We start from the raw sequence: 10,532 nt of genomic DNA, 5'->3' as shown, positions 1-10,532 counted from the left end.
TGGCCAAATGCATGTAGTGCTGCTGACTGTAGGTCACACCTGGCAAGCAGTAATTTCAAAGGTTTGAATGTGAAAAGAATAGAAAATCTCCTCCCCACATCTTTTTATAAATGTGTGAAGTCAAACTTGTCGTTTTATAGGTTCCATCTCAAATACACTGGAAGATGCTGTTCCTTCAGGATAATAAACTGCTCATAACAAGGTGAAAGTTCCCCTTCCATGTGCACGTGTGCTTGGCAGCACTGTGCAGAAGTTATTCATTGTGAAAGCTAATTCAACAGGATAGACACAAGAAGAACTCACCCACAGGTATGAGGCAGCACTATTCACATTTCTGTGGTTTTGGTAGCTCTTCCCAGCAGTATGCTCCATTTCATATCTGGATTAGGCTCTATCCTGGTGAAATTAGATCTTAATTAAAAATATTAAGCATTGAATATAGATCAGATATTGCAGTGCCACAGAAGAGAGAATACTGAGAATTTGCCAACATTATGTAAAGTGATTTTCAAATCAAATACATTTTCAGGCTATACATCTAAATTGAGACCAATGAGCTTCTTTTATACTGGGAAAAAAAAAGAGGATTTTTCCTTAAATAGCAGTTTTCCATTGTAGGACATAATAACCTTGAACTTTTAAGTTAGTGGGAGATTTTTGTCATTTGGCCCAAATGACATTAAGTTCAAGCTCCTACTCAGATACTTATTCAGCAAAATACATTGTTTTTTTAACACATAGATAATAAGGCTCAATATTACATCTATTGAAGATGACAAAATGTTTCTGTCATCAGGAAAATACAGGTTTTAGTGCACACATGAATTAACTTAGGTGTCCTTGATGTATATTTATACATGAACTATATGACCTATATGACAGTCCAGCATCTCTAATTAGTTGCAAATGAAAAAACCTGTGTCAGCTCCAAAGAAAGATTATATTTGGCCAAGAGAGCATAGACATCCTTCCCAGCTCTTGAAAAAGATAGATATATGTAATAAAGCACATGAGCTACCAAATTAGATTGCCAGTAATGCATATTTTAAAAGGACCCTGAATATGCATTGTAACATAATCAATAAAATATATTTGTAAGAACCTGTCAGTAAATAGGGGAAATTCTCACATCAGAAAATATGGAGAGTGTCTGCCTCACGTATTCAATGTTAACTGTTCAGTTTTAATCTCAGAGTCTATTTTTGTCTTCATGTATGAGCACTAATATAAATGGATGCATGTCAATGCACCAGTACTTCAGAGGGAAAGTGCTAACTGATGATTATAAGAAAATATCAAAACAAAAGTGGCTGAAGATACTTCTTTAACAACATCTTTTATGGCACACTGGCATTGACTTCATAGTACTGAGCTATCCTAAATGAATACAGTGACATATAATTAATATTTGCATCACATTACTTCTAGGTGAAAAACACTAGCAGAGTCCTAAATTGTTAGTGCCCACATGTCTTCTGTGCTATGACTTCTGAGGAACTGTCCAGGTTGCCATAAAGCATTACAGAGAAACGCAGGGATATGGGCTGATAACACCATCGCATCAATTTGCACCTAAGTCTTACTTCTAATAACAGTTTCCTTCCAAATTACTGACAATCAAAAATATATATCTGGTACCAGTATTGCATCTCTGGAGTTCTTGACTTTTCAACTTGATAATGAAAACTGAGACTGTTTTATTACACATGAAAAGCAAGCACTCTTCATACAAATAAACAAACAAAATGAACAAACAAGAAGTTAAAGGGATATTTAAAGTCACTTGAAGTGTACTTGTCCTGTAGTGTATGAAGGAAGGAAAAACTAACTATAATTGGTTTCCCATGTTAACAAGTTCCAAAGCGTCAGTGTTGCTTCTGGCTAAGATACTTAGAAAATAGCATATATAAAGTTGGTATCAACACATTACTGATAAACAATCATCACTGAAGTCACTTTCATCTGTGTGTGCTATACCACTGGTATATGACCCAAAGACAATGTGGCAAGTGGAACTCAAAGTCAAACTTTAGAGTTCCATGTTTTAATGCATTTTAAAAAGGAGAATAAAACAAGATAAGCAAGAAAGCTTCAAGAAAACAAGTATCATCAACCAGATGGAAATTTCATGTAGTTTTGTTTTGGGGGGTTTTCTTGGCAGTCCAGCTTTGAGAGAGCCATCCTGCACATTGAAAGGAAGTCTTCCCTGCTGTCGTTAGTGTCCAGAAAGAAGGTGGTTCTGGAAAGCTGCCTGTTTGGAAGACCTTCATTTGCAACGAGCTGTAATTTCCTTGCAGTTGAGTTGCATGCATCCAGCCCCTCCATATTACTGTAGAAATCATTGCTTCCTCATAGGGGAATTGTCTTCCTATTAGTTAAGTCAATACTGTAGGCAGCTTTTCTGTATTCCAAAATGCCAGAACAAGTGGTCAAACTTACAGAGAGCAACTCCTTCATTGCCATCCCCTCACCTCTCTTTTTAAGTCAATTAAACCATTGTTCAAGACCAGGTTGGACAGAGCCTTGGGTGACATGGTTTAGTGTGAGGTGTCCCTGCCCATGGCAGGGAGGTTGGAACTTGATGATCTTAAGGTCCTTCCAAGCCTAACTATTCTATGATTCTAACATGGCCAGCATGAATGGTGCTCCAAGTCACAGTGCTGATCACTGCAGACAAGCTGCAGCTTGTTGATGAGTATTTGATGTCTTGCATCCAAGGAGAATCAGTTTTGAAAATCAGTGATTAGGCTTCTCAGTGACTTTTGGCAGCTACACCAACAACTACAATGCCTGCAGCTACTATATGAAGACTGTGAGAACCAAAAAAGGGAAGGATGTGAAACAGCTCCTTCTGAAGGAATTGGTTTTTATTCAAAATCATTTTGTTTGGTGTCAGTTCCAACAAGCATCAACTGGTGGAAAGGAAAGTGGTGCACACCTGGAATGCTCAGCAGTGGCAGCAGGACCAATGCTACTTTTCTAGATCTCTCCCCAGAGCTCCCCACTTTGCCCGTAAAACTGCAAGAAAAGCACAGGAAAGTGAGGACCCACACACAGAGTACTTTCATGGTCCCTCTTGCTACTGATGAATATATGAATTAATTTTAATACTCAGAATCACAGCTCCTTTTATTTCAGCCTTTGTCTGAGCACTTAGACATGCACAAATATGTACTAAATTAGGCTGCAGGAAGCTAAAACTCCCTCTTTTAGCTGGTGTAGAGCAGGTGGTAATTGGCTTGCATAAGGGTACATTCTCAGAGATACATTTCTTCTCAGCAGCTGACTGCTGCTGGGCAGTAATGGAGGATATCAATGACAGTGATAATCAGTAGATCCAATAACTATGACAATCAGTAGATTCAGCTCACAAGCTGGGCTGCATCCAAAGAAACACGTCCAGCAGTTGAGGGAGGTGATTCTCACCCTCTAGTCCACTCTAACCCACCTGGAGTATTGCTTTCGGCTCTCTGGCTCCCAGCATAAGAACAATATGGACTCATTGGAGTGAGTCCAGAGGATGCTCAGAGGTCCAGAGCACCTCTCTTATGAAGACAGGCTGAGAGAGTTGGCCTTGTTCAGCCTGGAGAAGGCTCAGGAGAGACCTGATAGCAGCCTTCCAGTCCCTGAAGGGGGCTCACAAGAAATCTGGAGAAGGTCTTTTTGCAAGGGCATGTAGGGCTAGAAAAAAGGGGATAGCTTTAAACTGAAAGAGGGGAGATTTACATTAGATATAAGGAAGAAGTACTTCACTATGAGGGTGGTGAGGCACTGGCACAAGTTTCTCAGAGAAACTGTGGCTACCCCATCCCTGGGAATGTTCAAGGCCAGGTTGGATGGGGCTTTGAGCAATCTGGTCTAGTGGAAGTTGTCCCTGCCCATGGTATTGGGGTTGGAACGACATGATCTTTAAGGTCCCTTTCAACCCAAACCATTCTATGATTCTATGAAGGTAAGTGCAGAATGACCAGAGTGTATGCTTCTGGAGGAGCATGGGGGCTTTATTTGAATCAATTTCACTTGTTGTAATGGTGCTTCTAACAAGCATATTGGGGGCCACTGTTTTCCATGATAAACGAATCTGGTATGACTGAGGGTTGCAGGTTACTACATGGTGCTAATATTGCAGGTGAAATCTGTCAAGGAGTTTGCTAGTCAGTGAAAGACACCTAAGGGCTGTCCCAGGAGTGGTTTAAGAACCACTGAGCTGCCCAAAACAGCTGAGCTGCCAGGTCCTGTCTCCTCTGAAAATGCCAGAGACTGAGCTAGAGACAGTACTGAACTCTGCCCAGACCAAGATGGTTTGGGTGCACATGGGATCCAAAGTTCAGGCCTAATTACCGAGAATCGTAGTAACAGTTAATTGAAGGGTGCTGCCAGTTCTGCAATGCTATACACTACCACACTACCTATTTATTGTGGAAATGACTGTATTACCATTATTTTTCCCAGTTCTGCAGACAAACATCATTACTTCTGTTTTACAGCTGAAAAGGAAGCAGATTTGCAAACAAATGCACTTTATCCAGATGTAATTATTCCTAATGTGACATTTAAATGGTGAACAGTCACACAGTATCTGCTTTTGCTCTGGTGCAATGACAGTCTGTGGTTTATCACCTGTTAGCTTCCCAAGTTACATCGTGGGCTTTATGCTAGGGTTAACTTTAACCAGCTCATGACTGCAAGCTTTTAACAGCTTGGTTTACACTAGGATTGAAAAAGGTGTTAGTAAACAGTACATGTTAAAGCTTTCTCTAGCAGAGTCTCAGTGGAGTAAGCACAGCCACAGAGTACATAACGATAACATCTGCCAAGTGAGCTGAAAGATTTTTTGCAGTAGGGTATCCCTTTCTCCCAGTTCCCAGCCTGGCAAGACTGATATGATCTGGCTGCCAGCATGTGCCACTGCCTGAAATTCTTGCATGCCAGAAAGCTGACTATTTGCAGCACTCAGTTTCCACACAGCATGTGTGCCAAGAGGCCAGATTTCCAAAGAGCAGAGTTTGTCTCACAGGTGGGGCCACTTCACTCAGACTTCCAGGGACTTATGCAACACCAAGGATTCATTTCCAGCCTAATATCTTCCTGCCAGAACGTGGTCATCAGACTCCCTAGGGATGATGGTTTGGCTTCTTTGGTTTTCTGTTGTGGGCTCAATTTTGCATAATGCACTCCTATACATCTGGCCCTTGGCTTAACTTTAACATATGGAAGATGTTGCACATTCCTTAGTAGATTGTCTGCTAGTGTGAAGCCAGGAGGAATGCTCCAGGAGAAGACTGCATCTTTGCACAACAAATTCAGAGCAGTTGCGGTAAAACAGCTTCTCCCCTGGGGAATCTGCCTCAGAAACGATCTTACACCTGTAATGACACCACCAAGAGTCCACCCGAGAGAATGACCGTGAGATGCTCCCATTGTGCCTTCCAGAACCATGGAGCAGGATGTCAGCACATAGACTGCAAACATTGCTCACCCCTGTGGCACGTTTCCCTCCTGCCATGTTCGCACAGGTGGCATTGCAGTCTGCAGTTTTCTTTGGAAGGGTGTGATTCCAATTGTTTACATCTAATTGCTGTATTCCTCTTTCATCATCAGTTGCAAGAGTGAGCAGACCCCCCCGCACCTCACCCCTGCTGAGTATCCACCATTAGCATGGGAGGCAACAAGGCAGCATCCTCAGGAGCCCAGGGGTAGCCAGGAAGATGTGGCAGTGTGGGCAGCCTTGCACAGAAGCCATCTTACTGAGTGCTCCACCAGGGTCACCCACTGTGGAGCACTGAGCAGCTAGAAGTCAATCAGGATACGGTGTCTGTTCATCTTGGCCACCTGGTGAGTCACAGCCTGCTCTCCCACAGGTTATGGTGTCAGAAGATGAAGAATACAAAAGCAGAGTTAAATAGATCTTTGAGTTAATCCCAGTCATAGGAGCCTGAAGCATAATGGAGCAGCAATGCAATTATTTTTTCCTCCAACTGCTAATCTTCCTTAGCTTCTGGCCTTTTTGCTGATTCTCAGAAAGGGTGATTTGTAGGTGTTTACTGCTGAAATTCGAAGTGATTTTAAATGAATGCTTAAATGTAGCATGAATTTCAAAACTAAGTTATTCATACATTACTAATTTTATAAGCAGTTAATACTTTTAAGGACTCTTATAATTTATTAGCACATATCACATTTTATAGTTTATGCAGAAATGCCAATTAACCTGCACAATTTACAGTCAAGATAGATGAGGATTAAGTCCCTCCAGCCATGGGAATAGCAGAGATGCAGTGACCTGAAAATTGTGTCCTTAGCTCCTTTGCCTATAATTAACATAAATTCACCAGTGGAGTGCCTTTTCTCTTTATTAATCCTTTATCTCCAGTCCTGGATCTCTGTTGTTCAAGCAATTAGGACAGATAGCTTATGCTTTCTTGGTTCTTTCAAATCTGACATAAGACTTGCAAGGGCTGCCTGACCAGGCTTGATAAAACAGGGTGGCATGGGGGATGGGATACAGTCATCTTGCATATGTGCAATAAATTTCCAGTTATGCAGAAAATGCTAAGGCATGTAACCAACCAGTTCTCCAGTGCATATTTCTTGTGCCTTTGTTTTCATTGCGCATTTCTGAGTATGCATTATATCTCCTCCTCTTTACTCAGCGTCAGCTCTTCCACACTTTGTTTCGTTCTTTGCTGCCTGCTGGCCCACAGGTACAAGATAAGAGTATAGGACTATGGAAGATGCCCTTTTGTGCATGGAGCAGAAGCTGAGAAGGAAGGATTTGTGGCCTTGTCTGCAGTAACACAGGCATGGTTCAGGATAGGATAACCAAAATATTTTAAAAGGGGATAGAAGTGATTGCTTTAACACTGTCCCTTTTGTTTCCAGAAGCATGTAATAAGAGCCTACTGTTCTGACTCCAGTTGCTGTTGTTCGGTGTAAATTTTCATACATCTTTTGCTTCTGGTTTGCATTTCAGGCCTACACAGCTGTCACTGGAGGAGCCAGGCAAACAAGCAGAGCTGCAGATGCATGTGGTTGGCTGACTAGCAGGATATCTGAAACTGCTCAAGTCCTGATGTACCTACTAGCATCACCATGCAACTCAGAACTATCAGAGAGAAAAGGATGTCTAAAGAGAGGCTTTGAGAGATTTCAAAACCAGCATTAGATGGCTGGAGCAAGTGATGTGAGGATTCAGGTTGGTAAAAAACTTCATTACAGTGCCCTTTTTGTTTTTTTTTATTCTCTGTGAAATTTTTTAGTCTCAAAATAAAGAGGAATGCAGACTTGTGTTTGACCTTGAAAACAAAAAATGCAGTATGCTATTTCTGATATTTTAAAAGTGTAAAAATTAAGGTTAAGAGAGGTAGCAGGGCACCACTGAGACAACAGGAAAACTTCTAAAGCAGTCCTTCTACAACTTCTGCTGCTCAGAGTTGCAGGAAGACTAAACTATGTTTTGGCTTGGAAGTCTTGTCTCACCAGCTGAGCTATTTACAATGTTATGCTCCTTTGCGTACCTCTTTGAACATAGCTCATTTTGTTAAGTAGGAGGAGTGTTAAAATTGGTAAAACTTTCTTTTAACAAGTTCTGACATCAAGGAGAGCTAGAAACCTACAGCTAAATGAAATTATAGAGAGGGCAAGAATTAGTGTGCTGGGAAATAAGGCCATGAGTTGCAGTGACAAGAGGATCTCTAGAAGTCATCAGCTGACAATGCTATAGCATGTCTATGGAAGGAAATATATCTAGTGACTTAATGGGCAAAAGTCATAGGATTAGAGAGGTGCTGAGAAGCAATTGATTGGAGTTATCTGTTTAAAAATGGCAAGACATTAAAAGTGGAAGGTCACAGGATTTAAGAATTGGAAATATTAGAAAAATAGCAAATGCAGAAGTCCAGGTTGCTAGACAAACATCTTTGGCACATTATCAGTTACCGCAGCAGGGAAGAATAGTGTCATGTGATTGGAATAGGTATGTAGTTTGAGCCATACATGAGGATGTGTTTGTTCTACTTGTAAAATCACCCAAGTATCACCAAATTATACATGCATGGGTTTTTTTTCCTTGGTTTTGTTTGTTTGTTTGTTAAAAAGTGCTTTAATAGCTAATCTGGGAAAGCAAATACTGTTGAAGAATCTTTTCCTCAACATCCATCCTGATATGTGTCATCAGCAACAGACAAAAACAGAAGAAACCAGAATTTGCTATTAAAAGACTGCTAGTAGTGTTTCTGATGGTCTTTTCAATCAATCTTTGTTAACCTGAGCTTTTTGCAGAATAAACAGCAAGTGCTAAGGCTTGAGGTTTTTTAAACACAAGTCCATTTATCTCCTTGGCAATATGTACTCCTTATGGCTGGTACCTTTTTCCACTCTAAAGTTGAAAATCTGGCAGTGTTTTTCAAAATCCAGTTGGTATTGATGAAATCCTTGCTCATTCTTCCATTTGCCTTGCTCCATGGTATCTCTTAAAAGAGGACTAAACGTGCTGAGAATGTTGTGGTAAGCATGCTAACTACCTCCAATATTTGTGGGTGAGTGATTTTTAAAGCATATCCTCCTAATTCCTATTTGAAACAGCCTCTGCCTATGTACTCTGCTGGTTTCTTTCAGTTCCTAGGCCGATTTCATAATCAAGGCAGCATGAAATCAAACAACATGATAATTCTGTAAGTGCTGTAATAAACACATTAACCATCTCAAATAATGATGCCATAAAAATATATGTATTTTCACAGCTTAGATTTTGTGAACATTGAGTTTGAATAATAAGTGAGTGGAAAAATGACCACATACACAGAAAAGGACCAAAGAGAGGCAGACAAGTAAGAAAGAAAAATGGCTTAGCAGTAAAAGTCTGCAGAAGGAAAACAGTAAAAAATTGTTGATGCAGAAAGTCAAAGAAATAAACATCAATTAGGGATTTAAATACCTAATTAATACTGTTACAAAAGAACACCTGGAAAGCAGTGACTATGGGGTCTTTTTACAGTTATTGCTTGGTAGAAGGGAAAAGGGGGGGGGGGGGAAGAAAACCACTACTGCCAAGTGTGGTTGAAGGAAGCTGACAAATTGACACTAAGTGCTCCCTCACATAGTGACTGTCTACATTGTTACGAACTCAGCCCATCCTCGCAGATGCTTGTCCTTTGTTTAGTGCTCAATGTAATGATTCTTAATTCCTCCTCGGTTTGTTCTGTATCACATTAATAGACTCGGTAAAATGCAATTCAACACAATAGATTAAATTTACCAAAGAGAAAGGAGTAAAGCATTTTCCTAACTTTAATTTTAACAGTCATTAAAACTTAAGTGTATAGATGCTGACTACTTCTAATGCTGAAAAAATGTTAGCATTTATGAAGTGGGATTTTTCTACTTTTTATAATACTGCACATCCTGAGTCAATATATGTCAAGTGTAAGACCTTACAAGATGTGTGTTGAAGATTAAATCCCAAGGCTTACGTTTGGACCCTCTGCTTTCAAGACTGACTTATAAAATATTATTGTAGTGAAATATATATATCAAATATGTTACTTTGGCACAAGGAAAATCTTCCATGCATATTGCAACAATCAAAGGATTGTAGCTGTTTCATTGTGACTTAACCGGCTGCTGACTTCAAATAGGATCTAAACACCCATGTAGCAGAAGGCACAACATACGACCCAAGTATCTATTTTGCTTTACAGTGGAAATTCAAGCTAGAAACTATACAGCATTTTCATAAAAATGGTAGAACTGTCCCCATCCTTCCGCTGCCAAAGCTGTGTTCTAGAACTTGAAAAATACAACACAGGGAACTTAAAGTACTTTGAAGAAGTGGCATTTATTTAAAGACAGGCAAATTGGGGGGTGACTGGATATTTTGGAATGCAATGCAGCTGTGTGTGTCTGGCTCTACTTAATCATAGCTCATGTGAGGAGTTTCTGTGTGTTTGAAATTGTGCAGCTACGGCAGCCTGCCTGCTTTCCCCTATCACTTCCTGAAAAAGCTTGTTACAGTGCTGCTTTGGTGTTGGAAAATTTCACTCCATGAGTGAGACAGTAGGGAATAACCCATCCCAACTCTGTTTGCCATTTGTAAAGACTGCAGCTTTTCTTCTGCTCTGAGCTACAGCTGTGAGATTTCATGAGCAGCAAACTGAGATCTAAATAAAAAGACTAAAGAACCTGAACAGAGAGCACTAGCCTCATCCAAGTGTTTTGGGTTCAGCCAGAATCATATCTGAGCAATTTTCTCCATCCCCCATCTGCCCCTAAGGGCAGAACAATAATATGTTGTACTTGGTGATCAAATCCACTGGAAGGTGCAAGAGGATAAAGAAAGATAATCTTTTCCTTACTTTAAACTGTGTCCCTTTAATTCTTTTTCCTACTCCCCTTGCCAACAGTTTGGGACCCAGCCAGCTGGATCTTCCTCCTCTGTCAGTATCCTAAATGCATAGTTGGAAATGAGTGCATTGTGGTTTGCATTATTTCATTTGTTTATTTCTGTGATGAGTTATTTCTAGAAGCAGCCTTTT

The sequence above is a fragment of the Pezoporus occidentalis genome, unplaced genomic scaffold, assembly GCF_034315485.1.
Source record: "Pezoporus occidentalis ecotype Australia unplaced genomic scaffold, CSIRO_AGI_Poc_V1 ctg88, whole genome shotgun sequence".
Lineage (NCBI taxonomy): Eukaryota > Metazoa > Chordata > Aves > Psittaciformes > Psittacidae > Pezoporus > Pezoporus occidentalis.
The sequence above is the reverse complement of the archived record's forward strand: the minus strand, read 5'-3'. Positions refer to the sequence as shown.